Below are 24,192 nucleotides of genomic sequence, written 5' to 3' on the forward strand. Positions count from 1 at the left end.
GGCCGCCGCGCCTCCCCAACGCCGGCGACCCTCGCCGCCGCTTCGGATTCCGCCCGCCGCCGCCTCTCCGTGCCCGTTGACCATCCGCGCCTCCCGACCATCCCTGCCGCCCGCACCGCTCGGATCCGGTGCCGGCCGGCCGGATCCCGCCGGCTCCGCCTCGCCCCGGCCACTTCCGGCCTCGCGTCGAGGCGGGATCGGGAGGAGGACAACCACCGCATGGGCCCCCGCGGATTTTTGTGCTCTTTGTGGTGACTAGCACAAGCATGCAAAGTAGCTTACTTAATGATGCTGATTTCAGGGAGTCAGAATTTCACCAAGTCCTTGCCCTGTTATTATTTTTATGCCATATGTTCATGTTGTTTCCTAGTGATCCGTGCCTCTTTTGAGCATGATCAGTAAGGATGTTTTGTAGATATTGTTATGCTCTATCCATCCATGTCTTTGTTTGCAATTATGGAACATCCTAACTTGAGTCAATCGAGCTCTACTTTTGCTATAAAATGTTCCTGGCAGATTGTTAACATGTTTAGCGATTTTGCCGAGCTTGTTGTAGTTGATCCGTGCATGCTATGATGTTGTTCTTGCCATGTCTAGCTTCTATGCCATGTATATTTGCTGGGTGTATGCTTAGTTTGTCGTGCAATGCCTCGTGGTGAGTGCATCGAGCTCGTAAACATGCCTACTTGATAACTATTTTGCCATGCTCCAGTTTTTCACGAAGTCTGAATCTGTTTATGTTATTGCTATGTTCACATGCTTGCAATTGTATTTTATGATCCCTTTTGGCTTATAGTCAGTAAGGGACTTTTGTTGTATGCTTTGAGTAGCTTCATTCCATGCCTTGCTTTGCCATGATATGTTCCTGTAACATGTAGTTATCATGCTCTAAACATTGCTTCCTGATGTTAAACTCCCGACTTCTTGTTATTTTCTCTAAGTCTGTAACCTGTTATCATTTGCACTTTTGCCATGCTTGTTTGAACCTGTTAATGAGTGATTTAGCCGTAGCTTAGTGTTCATCTTTTGTCAAGCATCTTGAGTGGATCCCTGCCATGTATTTTGTTGCTATGTTGGAGTGCGGTAGCTTATTTATCTTGATGCATTTAGATGGCCACTTGCTGTTAATCGCAGATCGGTGCCATATTTGTTTTGCTTGCCATTTCCAAACCGTGCCTCCGTTTCCGGTGATCTTTATATCGATTTCGACCGAAATCAACTCCTCTTTCCAGTGGCACTATTGGTTTTCCAAGTTGAGGCCAGATTCAATCTTTTCCTTGCAAATCATGCATATCCACCGCATACCGCATCCCGCATGTCATGTCATGTTTTTGCATCATGTTGTTTGTGCATTGCACGTGGTTGACTATGTCTCCCTTTGCTTGTGTTCTTGCTTCGGGTAGAGCCAGGAGACGAGTTCGCGTTCGAGGAACCGTTGAGTACGTTTACGAGGATCAAGCTTTTGTCTTTTCGGAGAACTTTGCAGGCTAGATGACCATACCCTCGAAATCACTTCTATCTTTGCTTGCTAGATGCTCGCTCTTTTGCTATGCCTATGCTGCGATGCCCACCACTTGCTTATCAAGCCTCCCATATTGCCATGTCAAACCTCTAACCCACCTTGTCCTAGCAAACTGTTGTTTGGCTATGTTACCGCTTTGCTCAGCCCCTCTTATAGCGTTGTTAGTTGCAGGTGAAGATTGGAGTTTGTTCCTTGTGGGAACATGGATATTTTGTTGGGATATCACAATATCTCTTATTTAATTAATGCATCTATATACTTGGTAAAGGGTGGAAGGCTCGGCCTTATGCCTAGTGTTTTGTTCCACTCTTGCCGCCCTAGTTTCCGTCATATCGGTGTTATGTTCCAGGATTTTGCGTTCCTTACACGGTTGGGTTATAATGGGAACCCCTTGACAGTTTGCTTTGAATAAAACTCCTCCAGCAAGGTCTAACCTTGGTTTTACCATTCGCCACCTAGCCTTTTTCCCTTGGGAGTCGCGCATCCCGAGGGTCATCTTTATTTTAACCCCCCCGGGCTAGTGCTTGTCTAAGTGTTGGTCCAAACTGAGCGATGTCCGGTGGCTACCAGGGGCAACTCTGGGCTGGACTACCCGATGCCTTGCTCATCTGGTGTGCCCTGAGAACGAGATATGTGCAGCTCCTATCGGGATTTGTCGGCACATCTGGGTGGCTTTGCTGGACTTGTTTTACCAATGTCGAGGATGTCTTGTAACCGGGATGCCGAGTCTGATTGGATTGTCTTGGGAGAAGGAATATCCTTCGTTGACCGTGGGAGCTTGTGATGGGCTAAGTTGGGACACCCCTGCAGGGATTTGAACTTTCGAAAGCCGTGCCCACGGTTATGGGCAGATGGGAATTTGTTAATGTCCGGTTGTATAAAACCTGAAACTTAATTTAATTAAAATGCATCAACCGCGTGTGTAGCCGTGATGGTCTCTTTCCGGCGGAGTCTGGGAAGTGAACACGGTGTTGAAGTTATGCTTGATGTAGGTTGTTCTAGGATCACTTCTTGATCATAGTTGTTCAACCGTGCCTTTGCTTTCTCTTCTCGCTCTCATTTGCGTATGTTAGCCATCAAATATGCTAGTCGCTTGCTGCAGCTCCACCTCATACCTTTTACCCTTCCTATAAGCTTAAATAGTCTTGATCGCGAGGGTGTGAGATTGCTGAGTCCCCGTGACTCACAGATACTTCCAAAACCAGTTTGCAGGTGCCGATGAAACCGTGCAGGTGACGCAATTGAGCTCAAGGAGGAGCTCGATGAGACCGTGTTCGTTATGTTGTTCCGTTTTTCAGTTGATCAGTAGTGGAGCCCAGTTGGGACGATCGGGGATCTGTGTAGCTTTTGGGGTAGTCTTCTTTTATTTTGGTTCCGTAGTCGGACCTTGAGTGTATCTGGATGATTGTAATGTTTTATTCTTGTAATTGTGTGAAGTGGCGATTGTCAGCCAACTGTGTATCTCTTTCCCTTATGTATTACATGGGATGTGTGAAGATTACCTCACCTGCGACATTGCTTTCAGTGCGGTTATGCCTCTAAGTCGTGCTTCGACACGTGGGAGATATAGCCGCATCGAGGGAGTTACACTCTTAGAGCCCGTTCGGCAACCCTCCACTCAATAAAAACCAATCGCTCCGCTCCGCTCCCGGCAGGAAGTGCTCCCCCGATGGAGCGCCTTTTTTTAAACAACGTCGCGAAGCTTTTATTGATTCGTCACAATGTTTACAGGGAAGGATGGTAAGTTCCCGGGATGTCCTAACCAAACATGGCGGCTACCACCGAAAGATAAAGCATGCTTTGCTAAGTTGTGAGCTTCAAAGTTTGAGCTCCTAAACTCATGACTGAACTTACAAAAATCAAAGGCTAAAGAATGTTCAACTATTTCATGAATCACTATTCCATAGCTCGCCAAATTCTCTCTATTTAAATCCTGCACCACCGTTTTGCAGTCCGATGCGACTTGTATGCGCCTCAAGTAGAGATCATCCGCCAAAGCGAGCACTTCTTTGATAGCGAGAGCTTCCAACGTCGGGGGATCCACAATGTATTTGAAAGCAAGAGTCGACGCTCCCAAGAACATACCTTTGTCATCTCTGTAGATGACCCCAACTGCTCCACCATACCTGGTCATCGCTGCGTCCACATTGATCTTCACACCCCCTACGGGCGGGGCTACCCATCAGCTCGGTCTGGTGCTGGATGGCGTGACCGTCGATGGATGCCTGGAGTTGTTCACTTGTACCTCACCTATATATTTAGTTATGAAGCTGTCGACGGAATAAGGTGGCTGAAATATATTTTCGTGAATTGCCTTCCTCCTGGCGCCCCATATTGCCCAAAGTGTCTGTAACACCCTCGATGTGGCTATATCTCCTACGTGTCAAAGCACGACTTAGAGGCATAACTGCATTGAAGGAAATGTCGCAAGTGAGGTAATCTTCACACAACCAATGTAATACATAAGGGAAAGAGATACATAGTTGGCTTACAATCGCCACTTCACACAATTACATGAATAAAGCATTACATCATCCAGATACACACAAGGTCTGATTACGGAACCAAAATAAAAGAAGACTACCCCAAATGCTACACAGATCCCTGATCATCCCGACTAGGCTCCACTACTGATCAACTGGAAACAGAACAACATAACAAACACAGTCTTCATAGAGCTCCTCCTTGAGCCTGGATTGCGTCAACTACATGGTATCATCGGCACCTGCAAACTGGTTTTGGAAGTATCTGTGAGTCATGGGGACTCAGCAATCTCACACCCTCGTGATCAAGACTATTTAAGCTTATAGGTAAGGTAAAGGTTTGAGGTGGAGCTGCAACAAGCGACTAGCATATATGGTGGCTAAACATACACAAAATGAGAGCGAGAAGAGAAGGCAAAAGCACGACCGAACAACTATGATCAAGAAGTGATCCTAGAACAACCTACGCCAAACATAACTCCAACACCATGTTCACTTCCCGGACTCCGCCGAGAAGAGACCACAGTTACACATGCGGTTGATGCATTTTAATTAAGATCAACTTCAGGTTTTCTACAACTGGACATTAACAAATTCCCATCTGCCCATAACCGCGGGCACGACTTTCAAAAGTTCAAATCCCTCCAGGGGTGTCCCAACTTAGCCCATCACAAGCTCTCACGGTCAATGAAGGATATTCCTTCTAGCGGGAAGACCCGATCAGACTCGGAATCCCGGTTATAAGACATTTCGACAATGATAAAACAAGACCAGCAACACCGCCCGAATGTGCCGACAAATCCCGATAGGAGCTGCATATATCTCGTTCTTAGGGCACACTCAGATGAGCACTACGTACAACTAAAACCAATCCTCAAGTTTCCCCGAGGTGGCGCTGCAAGTGGCTCTGTTTGGACCAACACTCAGAGGAGCACTGGCCTGGGGGGTTTAAATAAAGATGACCCTTGAGTCTGCAGAACCCAAGGGAAAGAAAAGGCTAGGTGGCGAATGGTAAAACCAATGTTGGGCATTGCTGGAGGAGTTTTATTCAAGGCGAACTGTCAAGGGGTTCCCATTATAACCCAACCACGTAAGGAACGCAAAATCCGGGAACATAACATCGATATGACGGAAACTAGGGCGTCAAGAGTGGAACAAAACACTAGGCAAAAGGCCGAGCCTTCCACCCTTTACCAAGTATATAGATGCATTAATTAAATAAGAGATATTGTGATATCCCAACAAAATATCCATGTTCCAACAAGGAACAAGCTCCAATCTTCACCTGCAACTAACAACGCTATAAGAGGGGCTGAGCAAAGCAGTAACATAGCCAAACAACGGTAGGTATCGCAGCATAGGCATAGCAAAAGAGCTAGGAACTAGCAAGCAAAGATAGAAGTGATTTCGAGGGTATGGTCATCTTGCCTGAAATCCCGCAAGGAAGAAGAACGAGTCCATGAAGAAGTCAAACAGACGTAGTCGAAAAGTTCCTCACAAACGCGACGTTATCGGAACCAACCCGAAGAAGCAACACCGGAAAGAAGCAGACAACATAGTAAACAACCATCACATAAGCATGGCACGATGCACAAACAAGTATGATGCATGTCCGGTTTAATGAAGCATGGCATGGCAAAGGATGAAGCAAAGTAAAACTACCTATCTAGTCAAGTTTAAATGAGGCCGGAAGCAACGAACAACAATTCCGGTAAAACCCCATGAGCATATTATAGATTTGGTACTGTTCTGCCCTAAACACAATTTTAGAGTTATTGAACATGCAAAGTAAATCCACCATGTTAAACTAGGCATTTTTCTACCCCATTTACATATAAAGTGTATTAGAAACCAAGCTACGGTTATTTAATTATGATTTAAACCGTTTTAGCAAGTTATTTAAGCAAAGTTAAACAAACAACATTTTAAACATTTTAAACATAGATGAAAGTGGCATATTATGAAACTAGACAAAATTCTAATCACTTTACATATATAATTCATTTTAATCCGATGCACGGTTATTTAGTTATTAACAATTTGAAACAAGGGCATTTTCTGTAATTATGCATGCACATGAAAAATGATAAATTCGCAGAACAAAAAAACGTCTATGGGCCGAAACACAGCAGGCTGGCCCAACAGGAGGGAAAGAGAAGAAAAAAAGGGGGGCGCGGGGTGCCCTCACCATGGGCTTCAGCCCGGCCGGTGGTGAGGTGGGCCGGTTGGTGCGCTGGGCCTCGGCTTGGAGTGGGCGCGGCCACGCGAGCGCTGGGTCAACGCGAGCGCTCAAGTCAGAGCGGCTCGATGCAGAGAGTCATCGCTCGTCTCCCTTGCTCGAACAGAGGGAGGCGGCGTTGGGGACTTGCGGAGGGGCCGGCAGGCGCGGGAAGCGGCAGGTCAGCGAGGTGGCGAGCAGATCCCGGCGGTGCCGCGCCGAACAGAGGCCGATGGAGGCGGATCCGACGACGGGTTTCCCTGCTGCTGCTGTTGTCGTCGGCGGCATGGACGTGCAAGGCACCGGGGAAGCATGGGTGTCCATGGCCAGGGGTTGGAGCTCCTGCGGGAGGTAGTCGCTGGCGGCGAGGTTCGCCGGGGCGGCGAGTCGCGAGGAGGAGGAGCGCTTGGGCGCTGTTCCTTCTTGGGGTGGAGCGCCGGGCATCTCCCGTGTGGGTGCTCGGGCGGAGGAGGCAGAGACTCGTTCGATGCAGAGGTGAAGCAACAGTCACAAGGTTCGGAGAGGACGCGAGGATTCAGGCGGGGATGGACGCCGACAACGTGGACGAGGCGAAGGCCTCTGGCGAAGAAGCTCCAGGCGGCGGTGCTGCAAGATCGGGGACGTGACCATCCAAGGCGTCGGGTCTCTGCTAGAGAAGGGAGAGGCGAGAGAGATTAGAGAGGTTGAGAGATAGGAGCACCGCGAGCAAATGAAGGGAAGGCAGGGGCATGGCGACCTGGTCCTCTGTGGCCTAGCTGACCGTGGTGGTGGTGAGGCACAGCTCCGGCGCGCTAGGCAAGGGGCTTCTGCTCCGGCGATATGCGGCGGGGCCATGGCGCTCGGCTCAGGAAGGGCACGGGAGGAGCTTGCGCCGACGAGCTTCCCAATGACTGGAAGGATTTTTCGGTGGCTGCGAGTGATGGGGATCGAGGAGGGACATGGGGGAGCGCTGGTTGGTGGATTGGATCAGGGAGGATCCTGATAGGGGATTTGGTGGAGAGTGCGGCGGCGGGGAAAGGGACAAACCTCCTAATTTCTAGGGTTGGGCTAGTTTAGGTAGGGTTTCATCTGCTATAAATAGCAGGTAGGAATTGGGTAGGGGCTATCTAACCCCTCCGATCATAATCGGACGGACGGAAAAAATAGGCTAGGGGGTTCAATGAACAAAACGAAGATGGCTTGTAGATGTTTGGGGATGATCCGGACACAATGGTAACGACTGCCCGGGTCGGGTCCGGGACAACTTTCGGACATGCGCGCGAGGAGGTCTATGCACTGTGCAAGGAGGGGTTAGGCGAATGAGGTCAAGTGTGTGGTTGGACTGAGAAGAGAGAGGGGGAATGCAACCCTGCAACCGTTTTCGGAGACCGAAAACGTCCCACGTTAGACCGACTATACTGCCGCTATAGTTATCCGTTGGGGCATCAAACAGCCTCCAAATGCGATGAAACTTGACAGGCGGTCTATCTACACTATAATAAGACCAGACACCAATTTTCATCCCATTCCGAGAACATTTTCCGGCCACCTATAAAATAATATTTCGGACGTGTCGTGGGCGCGTGCAAGTGTGTCTGGGCTCAGAACGGACAACGGAAGGAACGGGGAGACCCGGACGGATGCAAGTTTTGAAAACATGATGATGCACTGCACATGATGACATGATGAAATGCAAACAACCAAATGAAAGACATGGCAACGACGGCGAATAACTGGAAGACACCTGGCACATCGGTCTCGGGGCGTCACAACACTCCACAACTACGAGAGGATCTCGTCCCGAGATCTAGAATGGCACCGGAGTGAAACGGAAGAGGAGAGAAGAGGAAACTAAGTTGCTTCTTTGACAAACGAGTGAAACCACGAGCCTTGAGAGGTTGAACAAATTAAAAGAAATAATGCAACAAAGAAGACAAAGTTGAAAGCACTCCGGTAGGGAAGAGTAACGAGGAAGAACAACTTCAAGCAGCACTCCGGTTGAAAAAATTACGCAAGACTTGATAAGATGAAAAGAACTTGAGCAGAGGGCACAACACCCCGGTTAAATGGATAAGCAAAAGAAAGAAGCATGATCTTGAAAAAACAAGATGATGGGTTGAAAAGAGCAACATCGCAATGCCTCCGGAAGAGAGAAATAGAAGATAGATCATTTAAATAAAAGAATGGAGAAGAAAAATCCAACTTCTGTCACAAAAAAGTTTGAAAAGGCATCCTTAGGAGAAGGGTCGAACGGAGTTGTTGGAAAACCAACAACGAAAAGAGTAAGCTTGTAGTGGGCTTATGGAAAGCATCTCAAAACCAAGAGGTGAAAATCTGCCACTAACGGAAACGATAGATTGGATGATATCAACAAGGAGACGAGAAACTATTTCACCGGGAGGATAAATTAAGAACTTGGGTCATTTATAAGCACCATAGATAGCAACAATCCTTAGGGAAGGCTTTAGGTGAAATATAACCCCAGATAATTCGAAAGAAGAGATTGATGGATTTAAAATATCTCATACTTGATAACTTGTGAATCACGAAGCACAAAGGGAAATTATCAACAATGACATAACACCACCTCAAAAGATAAGGGAGAACAATTGCACTCCGGATTGCAAGATGAAGAAAAACTTGAGCTCCTCTGAAAAGAATCTCAAAGAACACTTCAAGAAGGAATTAAATCCTTGATGAACCATCATGTAGAACCTCCATGAAAAACTCGGGTAAACAAAAGGATAACGAAAAAAAAGAGAAGTTGAGAAAATAAGGTGAAGCCTTGGAATGATTTAGATGGAGCTTTGCGACGAGATAAATGAGAGAGCTTGGAACTCCGGGAAAACACAAGATAAAGCATCTCGAACCGAGAATGTGATATGATGAACCTCCGGAATAAGGAATTGAATCATTTGGATGAAAACAAGAGTAAGAATTACATTATGCTTATCCTTCACCAATTCAAATTGATGACCAACAATGGATTTGGCATACTACTTATTCTTGTAGAAAGGATTAAGATAGATATGGCGCAAACTTGGAAAAGTCTTCGACGAACCACCGGCAGAATTTGAAAAGCATGAATGCATTGATATGATACACGAAGGAAGAAGAATCTTGGGAGAACCACCGTAAGAATTGAAATGACCGAAGAAAAGATAAAGGAACACCGGAAAGAATTATGAAATGAACGAGGATACTTGAAAGAATTTAGATACAAGTGAACGAAGAGATCCCAAATTGATTAGAGATCACTTGAACGATGCGCCGGTAAGATTGGAGAATGATAACTGGAAGCTGAGAATGAATAACCTGAAATGATGGACTCCGGATAATCAAACTGAGAAGACTCTTGAATTGCTCCGGATAGGTGAAAAGAATTCTCACTATCAAAAACAGTTATGAGAGGATGACATCAAGCTAGAGCCATGAATCTCTGAGAGAGCGGATAGATATGGAGGAAAAGTCTTCTTCGGTCTTCAAAACCTGAGAATGACGACGAGAAACACCAACAATAATTGTAGAGGCACTCCGGAATAAAGAATAGAAAGGTTGATCCAACGATGAAAAGAATTTTAAATATCTTGGAGAAAAACATTTGACTGATGACTGTTCATTCTTACGTCAAACTTTGGAGAGAATTTGAGAAGCTCCGGTAAAACAAGAAGAGTCAGGTAAGATCCTGGGAAAAGACCTGTGGGTTAGGGCCCACTCAAAAGAAACACCGTTGAAATGATTTAAAAGAGAGGTTGCACCAGTTGAATTAAATGACTTGAATGAGATAACAACCTCGAAAGATCTTGAACGAATGCAGAGTGGAAAACACGAATCTTTGGGATATCTTGAGCACTGCGGAACAATTAAATAGCGAGAAGTGAATGAATATGAGGTGCACCGACATGAGAAGGTATTTGAAATGAGGAAAAGGGATATGATCAACACCAAAGCTTGATTTTAGTCCACCGGAGAAGAAAACGAGTGAAGAGTGACAAACTTGAAGCTCCGTTAGAAACTTCATGAGAATCACCGGGTAAGAACATGAAGGAAGAAGAATGGAGAGACTTCCATCAATAAAATGGATACTTGATAAAGGAATCCGAGTCCTTGAAGGAAAAGGGTGGGTGGGCGGGAAAAACAAAGGCAACTTGGAGATGGAAGAAACAAACCCCGTTGAGAAGAACTGATAATTGATCTCGCGGATGTTGAAATGATCGGATCCACTTGAAGAGAAAACAAACCGGTTGAAAAAGGTTTGACATGACACTCTCGATTATCATGAAGGATTGATATTCACATAAGAGTATGAGAACAGCATTTAGGAAAGGTATGGAATCAACATTTGACTTCGAAGCAACTCAAATACCACAACTCAAAGCAAAACAAAAGATTGGCTTGCAGAATAAGCCGGAACAAACATATGCTAGAGATTTCATCCGAAGATTTTGTGGTGGGGCCTACACGGGCTCGATCGTACAGCACCATCATGTACAAGGCAGTGCACATGACATACGAAGCGTCCCCAAGTCGGCATGCCAAGGACTCTTTAAGACACAACGAGACCACTGTAAAACCAACCGTGGATAGGCGGACCACTAGACGTCGAACCCCAATTTCATATCATACATCTGTCGGAAAGATATCCTAAGAGCTACTTGAATTTCCACTTATAAACTCCCGAAATTTTCCCGGTTATGCAATCAGGTGTTGGGGATACAGGGGAAGCATAATATCTCACCCAAAACTAACAAATCCTACATCCAGCTGTATCCATCCTTCAACACATAACCAAGAAACCTTCGGAAATCATTTACCTCAACCTTCGAAAAGCATCCATTATACGAGTTATGGCAATACTCCCGAACTCCTGCCCCAGTACTGGGTTGCGTCGAGGTTAGCTCACCAACAACTGCAGAAAAGAGATTTTCGATGTCGGCGAAACTAAACTCAGGTATTCCAGAACTGCAATGATAAAATTGTGACGACAACACCTCGGAGCTCAACTCCCCGGGACACTGCCACAACCCCTAAATGACACAAGGCACCAAGAACAATGTTCTCATCACAAATTGATCAGAATGATTCCAAGATACCCGCGTGATCCTAAATTTTTTAGTCAAATTTGAGAAGAGAAGAGTCAAAACTCTACGTCAGGATGCCTCACTAGAGCGATGAAGGGAGTGGGGAGTAAAAAGAATTCCTAACTCTCCGATATATAATTCCTAAATGACTCAAAACATTTTTCTAGACTCAACAACGCCAACGATTCGATCAAGCAGGGGGCTCCTAAGGTCGGGGAAGGCTCTGATTACCAACTTGTAACGCCCTCGATGCGGCTATATCTCCTACGTGTCGAAGCACGACTTAGAGGCATAACCGCATTGAAATCAATGTCACAAGTGAGGTAATCTTCACACAACCCATGTAATACATAAGGGAAAGAGATACATAGTTGGCTTACAATCGCCACTTCACACAATTACATGAATAAAGCATTACATCATCCAGATACACACAAGGTCTGACTACGGAACCAAAATAAAAGAAGACTACCGCAAATGCTACATAGATCCCCGATCATCCCGACTGGGCTCCACTACTGATCAACTGGAAATGGAACAACATAACGATCACGGTCTTCATAGCGCTCCTCCTTGAGCCTGGATTGCGTCAACTGCATGGTATCATCGGCACCAGCAAACTGGTTTTGGAAGTATCTGTGAGTCACGGGGACTCAGCAATCTCACACCCTCGCGATCAAGACTATTTTAGCTTATAGGTAAGGTAAAGGTTTGAGGTGGAGCTGCAGCAAGCGACTAGCATATATGGTGGCTAAACATATGCAAAATGAGAGCGAGAAGAGAAGGCAAAAGCACGGTCGAACAACTATGATCAAGAAGTGATCCTAGAACAACCTACGCCAAACATAACTCCAACACCGTGTTCACTTCCCGGACTCCGCCGAGAAGAGACCATCACGGTTACACACGCGGTTGATGCATTTTAATTAAGATCAACTTCAGGTTTTCTACAACCGGACATTAACAAATTCCCATCTGCCCATAACCGCGGGCACGACTTTTGAAAGTTCAAATCCCTGCAGGGGTGTCCCAACTTAGCCCATCACAAGCTCTCATTGTCAATGAAGGATATTCCTTCTAGTGGGAAGACCCGATCAGACTCGGAATCCCGGTTACAAGACATTTCGACAATGGTAAAACAAGACCAGCAACACCGCCCGAATGTGGCGACAAATCCCGATAGGAGCTGCACATATCTCGTTCTCAGGGCACACTCAGATGAGCACTACATACAAATAAAACCAACCCTCAAGTTTCCCCGAGGTGGCGCTGCAAGTGGCTCTGCTTGGACCAACACTCAAAGGAGCACTGGCCCGGGGGGTTTAAATAAAGATGACCCTTGAGTCTGCAGAACCCAAGGGAAAGAAAAGGCTAGGTGGCGAATGGTAAAACCAATGTTGGGCATTGCTGGAGGAGTTTTATTCAAGGCGAACTGTCAAGGGGTTCCCATTATAACCCAACCGCGTAAGGAATGCAAAATCCGGGAACATAACACCGATATGACGGGAACTAGGGCGGCAAGAGTGGAACAAAACACTAGGCAAAAGGCCGAGCCTTCCACCCTTTACCAAGTACATAGATGCATTAATTAAATAAGAGATATTGTGATATCCCAACAAAATATCCATGTTCCAACAAGGAACAAGCTCCAATCTTCACCTGCAACTAACAGCGCTATAAGAGGGGCTGAGCAAAGCGGTAACATAGCCAAACAACGGTTTGCTAGGACAAGGTGGGTTAGAGGCTTGGCTCAACAATATGGGGGGCATGATAAGCAAGTGGTAGGTATCGCAACATAGGCATAGAAAAAGAGCGAGCAACTAGCAAGCAAAGATAGAAGTGATTTCGAGGGTATGGTCATCTTGCCTGAAATCCCGCAAGGAAGAAGAACGAGTCCATGAAGAAGTCAAACGGACGTAGTCGAAAAGTTCCTCACAAACGCGACGTTATCGGAACCAACCCGAAGAAGCAACACCGAAAAGAAGCACACAACATAGTAAACAACCATCACATAAGCATGGCACGATGCATAAACAAGTATGATGCATGTCCGGTTTAATGAAGCATGGCATGGCAAAGGATGAAGCAAAGTAAAACTACCTATCTAGTCAAGTTTAAATGAGGCCGGAAGCAACGAACAACAATTCCGGTAAAACCCCATGAGCATATTATAGATTTGGTACTGTTCTACCCTAAACACAATTTTAGAGTTATTGAACATGCAAAGTAAATCTACCATGTTAAACTAGGCATTTTTCTACCCCATTTACATATAAAGTGTATTAGAAACCAAGCTACGGTTATTTAATTATGATTTAAACCGTTTTAGCAAGTTATTTAAGCAAATTTAAGCAAACAACATTTTAAACATTTTAAACATAGATGAAAGTGGCATATTATGAAACTAGACAAAATTCTAAGCACTTTACATATATAATTCATTTTAATCTGATGCACGGTTATTTAGTTATTAACAATTTGAAACAAGGACATTTTCTGTAATTATGCATGCACAGGAAAAATGATAAATTCGCAGAATGAAAAAAACATCTATGGGCCGAAACACAGCAGGCTGGCCCAACGGGAGGGAAAGAGAAGAAAAAAAAGGAGGGGCGCGGGGTGCCCTCACCATGGGCTTCAGCCCGGCCAGTGGTGAGGTGGGCTGGTTGGTGTGCCGGGCCTCGGCTTGGAGTGGGCGCGGTCACGCGAGCGCTGGGTCAACAAGAGCGCTCAAGTCAGAGCGGCTCGATGCAGAAGAGTCATCGCTCGTCTCCCTCGCTCGAATAGAGGGAGGTGGCGCTGGGGATTTGCAGAGGGGCCGGCAGGCGCGGGAAGCGGCAAGTCGGCGAGGTGGCGAGCAGATCCCGGAGGTGCCGCACTGAACAGAGGCCGATGGAGGCAGATCCGACGATGGGTTTCCCTGCTTCTGTTGTTGTCGTCGGCGGCGTGGACGTGAGGCACCGGGGAAGCATGGGTGTCCATGGCCAGGGGTTGGAGCTCCTACGGGGGGTAGTCGCCGGCAGCGAGGTTCGCCGGGGCGGAGGGTCGCGAGGAGGAGGAGCGCTTGGGCGCTGTTCCTTCTTGGGGTGGAGTGCCGGGCATCTCCCGTGTGGGTGCTCGGGTGGAGCAGGCAGAGACTTGTTTGATGCAGAGGCGAAGCAGCAGTCACACGGTTTGGAGAGGACGCGAGGATTCAGGCAGGGATGGACGCCGACGACGCAGACGAGGCGAAGGCCTCCGACGAAGAAGCTCTAGGCGGCGGCGCTGCAAGATCGGGGACGTGAGCGTCCAAGGTGTCGGGTCTCTGCTAGAGAAGGGAGAGGCGAGAGAGATTAGAGAGGTTGAGAGAATGGAGCATGGCGAGCAAATGAAGGGAATGCAGGGGCATGGCGACCTGGTCCTCTGTGGCCTAGCTGACCGTGGTGGTGGTGAGGCACAGCTCCGGTGCGCTGGGCAAGGGGCTTCTGCTTCGGCGGTATACGGCGGGGCCATGGCGCTCGGCACAGGAAGGGCACGGGAGGAGCTTGCGCCGACGAGCTTCCCGGTGACTGGAAGGATTTTTGGGTGGCGCGAGTGGTGGGGATCGAGGAGGGACATGGGGGAGCGCTGGTTGGTGGATTGGATCAGGGAGGATCCTGATAGGGGATTTGGTGGAGAGTGCGGCGGCGGGGAAAGGGACAAACCTCCTAATTTCTAGGGTTGGGCTAGTTTAGGTAGGGTTTCATCTGCTATAAATAGCAGGTAGGAATTGGGTAGGGGCTATCTAGCCCTTCCGATCATCATCGGACGGACGGAAAAAAATAGGCTAGGGGGTTCAATGAACAAAACGAAGATGTTTTGTAGATGTTTGGGGATGATCCGGACACAATGGTAACGACTGCCCGGGTCGGGTCCGGGACAGCTTTCGGACATGCGCGCGAGGAGGTCGATGCACTGTGCAAGGAGGGGTTAGGCGAATGAGGTCAAGTGTGTGGTTGGACTGAGAAGAGAGAGGGGGAATGCAACCCGGCAACCGTTTTCAGAGACCGAAAACGTCTGACGTTAGACCGACTATACTGCCGCTATAGTTATCCGTTGGGGCATCAAACAGTCTCCAAATGTGATGAAACTTGATAGGCGGTCTATCTACACTATAATAAGACCACACACCAATTTTCATCCCATTTTGAGAACATTTTCTGGCCACCTATAAAATAATATTTCGAACGTGTCACGGGTGCGTGCAAGTGTGTCTGGGCTCAGAACGGACAACGAAAGAAACGGGGAGACCCGGACGGATGCAAGTTTTGAAAACATGATGATGCACTGCACATGATGACATGATGAAATGCAAACAACCAAACTGGAAGACACCTGGCGCATCGGTCTCGGGGCGTCACAGTGTCACCACTAGTCGACCAAAGAGTTGTGTCATCAATATTTCGTGCATAGAAAACAACCACTCCTTCGGGCTTACTTCCTCATGATCCACCATATGCTGCACCAAATCCTTCGGGGCCAAAGCCCACACACTCGCCGCCATCGGACAGAAATAAAAGCATGTTTCCAAGTGTCGCCAGCCCCACATATCAAGCAAGTATCCTCTGTTGCCATGTGACGGTGTTTAAGGAGCGAACCCGTTGGCATGGATTGACGAACCAGCCGCCACACAAAAACCTTGAGTTTGGATGGAACTTGCATGTGCCAGATCATGGACCACTTCTTTGTCTCATGTTGCTCATAGGATGTTCCATCCTCCTCATATAACCAAGCCTCCCTGCTATGTTTCATCTTTAGTATCATCCGGTAAGCTGAGCGAACACTGAAAGTTCCTCGAGGCTCCTCATGCCAGGCCCAAAAATCCCCCACACAACTTGTGCATAATGGAATCCATAGGATCTCTTCTGCATCAAAATGAGTGAACAGTGTGCGTACCAAGTTCTCATTCCATGTTGTCGACATTGCATCTATGAGCTGCACCACCTTCTCCGGCGGGTTATGAACAAGTGAACTGATGGGTCGCTTGATGTCGTCGCGTGGGATCCAGTTATGCCTCCAGATATCCGTTGTCTCTCCATCTCCAATGCACCTAATGACCCCTTGTGCCAGGATGTCACGGCCATCCAATATCGCCCGCCAAATCTGGGATGGATGCGGCCCGAGTTCGGCTTGGAGGAGATAACAATGTGGGAAATATACTGCCTTGAGAATACGGGCACTCAGCGAAGTGCTATCCGTAAGGGTACGCCATGCCTGCCTTGCCAGAAGTGCAAGGTTAAAAATCTCCATGTCCCGGAATCCTAGGCCTCCCAAGTGCTTTGGTAGGATCACTATATCCCATGCAACCCAGCTAGGCTTTCTCTTATCATGCTTGGAGCCCCACCAAAATTGTCGGATAAGTGGCATTATGCTCTCACATAAACCTCGTGGCAATCTGAAGCAAGACATAGAATAGACCGGTATAGCTTGTGCAACAGATTTGATCAAAACTTCTTTGCCAATAGCTGATAGTAATTTCTCCATCCACCCTTTGATTTCCTTCCAAACACGATCCCGGAGATATTTGAACGTACCATTCTTTGAGTGGCCAACGTCAGTCAGCATGCCTAGGTAGCGCTCACTCAAAGACTCATTGTGTACCTGCAGATTGTTCTTGACAATTTCTCTCACCTGCCCCAGGCAGCCCTTGTTGAAAAAGATTAAGGATTTCTCATTGTTGATCCGCTGTCCCGAAGCATTGCAATATGTATCAAGTAGGTTTGACACCGTAGTTGAACTCTCCCCACTTGCCTTAAACAACATCAGGCTATCATCTGCAAACAAGAGGTGGTTAACGGTAGGAGCCACGGGTGCCACCTGGATACCTGTCAGAGACGATTGCGAACTTGATTTAAGGAGGCACGAAAGACCCTCTGATGCAATCAAGAACAAGTAGGGGGAGATAGGGTCTCCCTTCCGGATACCGCATGTTGGTAAAAAAGAGTCAAGCTTCTCAACATTAAAACAAGCAGAGAATGAGACTGAAGAGACCATGCCCATGACCACATCTATCCAGTGATGATCAAATCCTAGTTTAGTCATGATACCTCGTAGATAAGCCCATTCCAACCCGTCGTATGCCTTCATCATGTCTAGCTTCAAAGCATAATAACTATTTTATTTTGCTCTCGATCTTTTCATAAAGTGTAAGCACTCATAAGCACAGATGATATTATCCATAATCAACCTCCCAGGCACAAACGCAGAATGTTCCTCAGAAATTATGTCAGGCAATATAGTTTTCAACCTATTTGCTATCACTTTGGAGGCTATTTTATATAGAACATTACAAAGGCTAATAGGCCGGAATTGAGCAAGTACCATGGGGTTCGTTACCTTGGGGATCAAAACCAGAACAGTGTCGTTGATAGCTTCTGGGCTCTCCTCGCCATTCACTATTCTGATCACTATATTTGTCACTTCATCCCCACAAATCTCCAAGTGATTTTGGTAAAAATGAGCAGGAAAACCGTCTGGACCTGGAGCTTTTGTCGGAAACATCAGAAATAGAGCGATCTTGACCTCCTCTTTGGTGTACGGGGCACGCAGGTTGGAGTTCATCTCGGCTGTCACCTTCCTCGGGACATGATCAAGCATTGCCTCCATGTTTTGGACCCCTTCAGATAGATATAAGGATTTGTAAAAATCATTAGCCAAAACCCTTAGCTCTGCTGGGTCAGAGATCTCCACTCCTAGCGAGTTCTGAAGAGCTTTCATCATATTCTTCTTGCGACGAAGACTAGCTCGAAGGTGAAAAACTTTGTATTTTTGTCCCCTGCCGACAACCATTCCACCCTAGCTCTCTGCCGCCACATAATCTCCTTCCTGTAGTACATCTTTATCAGCTTCTCATTGATTTTGAGCTCGACATGGGAAGGACCAAATCCTGCCGGGCCGTTCTTGAGTTCCTCAAGCATATGTCTGAGTTTTTATCTCTTTTCTTACACTTCCAAACGTATCCCGACTCCACCTCTGTAAATCGTTCGCAAGATCCTTCATGTTCTGGCCCAGTTCTGCCATGGAAGTGCTTGGGGGTCCAGCCCCCCATCCAGAAATTATCGTGTCATGGAAATTTTCGTGCGACTCCCACATTAGCTCATACCTGAATGGTCTCTGAACCCGCTCATGAGTACCAACATCTAGCTCTAGCGGTAGGGGGCATGATCAGATGTTACTCCCGTTAAGTGCGTGACAGCAGCCAGGGGAAACTTGGCCAGCCACGATGCGTTAGCGAGAGCTCTGTCAAGTCTACACCTCATATAGCTCCCACCTGTTACCCTCTTACCAAATGTCCAAAAATTGCCTTTGTAACTGCTAACTCCTGAGCACTGTGTTGGTTTTCCCCGAAGAGGAAGGGATGATGCAGCAAAGTAGCATAAGTATTTCCCTCAGTTATTGAGAACCAAGGTATCAATCTAGTAGGAGGCTACGCGTGAGTCCCTCGTACCTACACAAAACAAATAAATCCTCTCAACCAACGCAAATAGGGGTTGTCAATCCCTATAAGGCCACTTACGAGAGTGAGATCTGATAGATATGATAAGATAATATTTTTGGTATTTTTATTATAAAGATGCAAAGTAAATTAAAGGTAAAGTAAATAGCAAAGGAAATAACTAAGTAGTAGGAGATCAATATGACAAAGATAGACCTGGGGGCCATAGGTTTCACTAGTGGCTTCTCTCGAGAGCATAAGTATTCTACGGTGGGTGAACAAATTACTGTTGAGCAATTGACAAAATTGAGCATAGTTATGAGAATATCTAGGTATGATCATGTATATAGGCATCACGTCCAAGACAAGTAGACTGACTCCTGCCTGCATCTACTACTATTACTCCACTCATCGACCGCTATCCAGCATGCATCTAGAGTATTAAGTTAAAAACAGAGTAACGCCTTAAGCAAGATGACATGATGTAGAGGGATAGACTCATGCAATATGAAGAAAACCCCATCTTGTTATCCTCGATGGCAACAATACAATACGTGCCTTGCTGCCCCTACTATCACTGGGAAAGGACACCGCAAGATTGAACCCAAAGCTAAGCACTTCTCCCATTGCAAGAAAGATCAATCTAGTAGGCCAAACTAAACTGATAATTCGAAGAGACTTGCAAAGATAACCAATCATACATAAAAGAATTCAGAGAAGATTCAAATATTATTCATAGATAGACTTGATCATAAACCCACAATTCATCGGTCTCAACAAACACACCGCAAAAAGAAGATTACATCGAATAGTTCTCCACAAGAGAGGGGGAGAACATTGTATTGAGATCCAAAAAGAGATAAGAAGACATCTAGCTACTAACTATGGACCCGTAGGTCTGAGGTAAATACTCACACTTCATCAGAGAGGCTATGGTGTTGATGTAGAAGCCCTCCGTGATCGATGCCCCCTCCGGCGGAGCTCCGGAACAGGCCCCAAGATGGGATCTCGTGGATATAGAAAGTTGCGGCGGTGGAATTAGGTTTTTGGCTCTGTATTTGATCGTTTGGGGGTATGTAGGTATATATAGGAGGAAGGAGTACGTCGGTGGAGCAACAGGGGGCCCACGAGGGTGGAGGGCGCGCCTGGTGGGGGTGGGCGCGCCCCCCTACCTCGTGGCCTCCTCTTTTTTTTCTTGACGTAGTGTCCAAGTCTCCCGGGTCTTGTTCATTGAGAAAATCACGTTCCCGAAGGTTTCATTCCGTTTGGACTCCGTTTGATATTCCTTTTCTTCGAAACCCTAAAACAGGCAAAAAAACAACAATTCTGGGTTGGGCCTCCGGTTAATAGGTTAGTCCCAAAAATAATATAAAAGTGGATAATAAAGCCCAATAATGTCCAAAACAGTAGATAATATAGCATGGAGCAATCAAAAATTATAGATACATTGGAGACGTATCAAGCATCCCCAAGCTTAATTCCTGCTCGTCCTCGAGTAGGTAAATGATAAAAACAGAATTTTTGATGCGGAGTGCTACTTGGCATAATTCTAATGTAATTCTTCTTAATTGTGGTATGAATATTCAGATCCGAAAGATTCAAGCCAAAAGTTCATATTGACATAAAAATAATAATACTTCAAGCATACTAACAAAGCAATTATGTCTTCTCAAAATAACATGGCTAAAGAAAGTTATCCCTACAAAATCATGTAGTCTGGCTATGCTCTATCTTCACCACACAAAATATTTAAATCAAGCACAACCCCGATGACAAGCCAAGCAATTGTTTCATACTTTTGACATTCTCAAAACTTTTTCAATCTTCACGCAATACATAAGCGTGAGCCATGGATATAGCACTTATAAGTGGAATAGAATGGTGGTTGTGGAGAAGACAAAAAGGGAGAAGATAGTCTCACATCAACAAGGCGTATCAACGGGCTATGGAGATGCCCATCAATAGATATCAATGTGAGTGAGTAGGGATTGCCATGCAACGGATGCACTAGAGCTATAAGTATATGAAAGCTCAAAAAGAAACTAAGTGGGTGTGCATCCAACTTGCTTGCTCATGAAGACCTAGGGCATTTTGAGGAAGCCCATCATTGGAATATACAAGACAAGTTCTATAATGAAAAATTCCCACTAGTATATGAAAGTGATAACATGAGAGACTCTCTACTATGAAGATCATGGTGCTACTTTGAAGCACAAGTGTGGTAAAAGGATAGTAACATTGTCCCTTCTCTCTTTTTCTCTCATTTTTTTATTTGAGCCTTTTTATGGCCTCTTTTCTTTCTCTCTTTTTTTTGTCCGGAGTCTCATCCCGACTTATGGGGGAATCATAGTCTCCATCATCCTTTCCTCACTGGGAAAATGCTCTAATAATGATGATCATCACACTTTTATTTTTCTTACAACTCAACAATTACAACTCGATACTTAGAACAAAATATGACTCTATATGAATGCCTCCGGCGGTGTACCGGGATATGCAACGACTCATGAGTGACATGTATGAAAGAATTATGAATTGTGGCTTTGCCACAAATACGATGTCAACTACATGATCATGCTAAGCAATATGACAATGATGGAGTGTGCCATGATAAACGGAACGGTGGAAAGTTGCATGGCAATATATCTTGGAATGGCTATGGAAATGCCATAATAGGTAGGTATGGTGGCTGTTTTGAGGAAGGTATATGGTGGGTGTATGATACCGGCGAAAGGTGCGCGGTATTAGAGAGGCTAGCAAAGGTGGAAGGGTTAGAGTGCGTATAATCCATGGACTCAACCTTAGTCATAAAGAATCATATACTTATTGCAAAAATCTACAAGTTATCAAAGCAAAGTATTACGTGCATGCTCCTAGGGGGATAGATTGGTAGGAAAAGACCATCGCTCGTCCCTGACCGCCACTCATAAGGAAGGCAATCAAAAAATAAATCATGCTCCGACTTCATCACATAATGGTTCACCATATGTGCATGCTACGGGAATCACAAGCTTCAACACAAGTATTTCTCAAATTCACAACTACTCAACTAGCATGACTTTAATATCACCATCTCCATATCTCAAAACAATTATCAAGTATCAAACTTATCATAGTATTCAACACACTCATAAGATTTTTTTTATGCTTGAATACCTAGCATATTAGGATTTAAAGCAAATTACCCTGCTATTAAGACTCTCAAAATAATCTAAGTGAAGCATCAGAGATCAATAGTTTCTATAAAACAAATCCACCGCCATGCTCTAAAAGATATAAGTGAAGTACTAGAGCAAAATTATATAACTCAAAAGATATAAGCGAAGCACATAGAGTATTCTAACAAATTCTAAATCATGTATGGCTCTCTCAAAAGGTGTGTATAGCAAGGATGATTGTGGAGATTCAAATAATACAAGACGCTCCAAGCAAAACACATATCATGTGGCGAATAAAAATATAGCTCCAAGTAAAGTTACCGATAGAAGTAGACGAAAGAGGGGATGCCTTCCGGGGCATCCCCAAGCTTTGTCTTTTAGGTGTCCTTAGATTATCTTGGGGGTGCCATGGGAATCCCCAAGCTTAGGCTCTTGCCACTCCTTGTTCCATAATCCATCAAATCTTTAACCAAAACTTGAAAACTTCACAACACAAAACTTAAAGTAGAAAATCTCGTGAGCTCCGTTAGCAAAAGAAAATAAAAGACCACTTCAAGGTACTGTAATGAACTCATTCTTTATTTATATTGGTGTTATACCTACTGTATTCCAACTTCTCTATGGTTTATAAACTATTTTACTAGCCATAGATTCATCAAAATAAGCAAACAACACATGAAAAACAGAATCTGTCAAAAACAGAACAGTCTGTAGTAATCTGTAGCTAGCGCAAGATCTGGAACCCCAAAAATTCTAAAATAAATTGCTGGACGTGAGTAATTTCTCTATTAATCATCTTCAAAAATAATTAACTAAATAGCACTTTCCAAATAAAAATTACAGCAGTTCTCGTGAGCGCTAAAGTTTCTGTTTTTTACAGCAAGTTCAACAAGACTTTCCCCAAGTCTTCCCAACGGTTCTACTTGGCACAAACACTAATTAAGCACAAAAAACACAAACAAAACAGAGGCTAGATAAATTATTTATTACTAAACAGGAGCAAAAGGCAAGGAATAAAAATAAAATTGGGTTGCCTCCCAACAAGCGCTATCGTTTAACGCCCCTAGCTAGGCATAACAAGCAAGAATAGATCTAGGTATTGCCATCTTTGGTAGGCAATCCATAAGTGTCTCTCATAATAGATTAATAAGGTAATTTAATTTTATTTCTAGGAAAGTGTTCCATGCCTTTCCTTAATGGAAATTGGAATCTAATATCTCCTTCCTTCATATCAATAATTGCACCAATCGTTCTAAGGAAAGGTCTACCACGAATAATAGGACATGAAGGATTACAATCTATGTCAATAAAAATAAAATCTACGGGAACATAATTCCTATTTGAAACAATAAGAACATCATTAACTCTTCCCATAGGTTTCTTAATAGTGGAATCCGCAAGGTGCAAGTTTAGAGAGCAATCATCAAAATCACGGAAACCTAACAAATCACACAAAGTCTTTGGAATCGTGGAAACACTAGCACCCAAATCACATAAAGCATAGCATTCATGATATTTAATTTTAATTATAATAGTTGGTTCCCACTTATCATAAAGTTTTCTAGGGATAGAAACTTCCAATTCAAGTTTTTCTTCATAAGATTGCATCAAGGCATCAACGATATGTTTAGTAAACGCTTTATTTTGACTATAAGCGTGAGGAGAATTTAGCACGGATTTCAACAAGGAAATACAATCAATCAAAGAGCAATTTTCATAGTTAATTTTCTTAAAATCCATAATAGTGGGTTTAGCAACATCTAGGGTTTTCATTTCTTCAATCCCACTTTTATCAAATTTAGCATCAAGATCAACAAATTCCGAATTCTTGGAATGCCTTCTAGGTAAAGGTGGATCATATTCAGTCCCATCATTATCAAGATTCATATTGCAAAACAAAGATTTAATAGGGGACACATCAATAACTTTTAGATCTTCATTTTTATTTTCATAGGAACTAGAAGAACACGCTCTTATAAAGGCATCTTTCTTAGCACGCATCCTAGCGGTTCTTTCTTTGCACTCATCAATGGAAATTCTCATAGCTCTGAGAGACTCATTGATATCATGCTTAGGTGGAATAGATCTAAGTTTCAAAGAATCAACATCAAGAGCAATTCTATCAACGTTCCTAGCCAAATCATCAATCCTAAGCAAGTTTTCTTCAATCATAGCATTAAAATTCTTTTGCGAAGTAATAAATTCTTTAATATTAGATTCAAAATCAGAGGGCATCTTATTATAATTTCCATAAGAATTGTTTTAGGAATTACCATAATTATTAGAGGGATTACTAGG

This window comes from Triticum aestivum, chromosome 6A (genome assembly GCF_018294505.1).
Source record: "Triticum aestivum cultivar Chinese Spring chromosome 6A, IWGSC CS RefSeq v2.1, whole genome shotgun sequence".
NCBI classification, from domain to species: Eukaryota; Viridiplantae; Streptophyta; class Magnoliopsida; order Poales; family Poaceae; genus Triticum; species Triticum aestivum.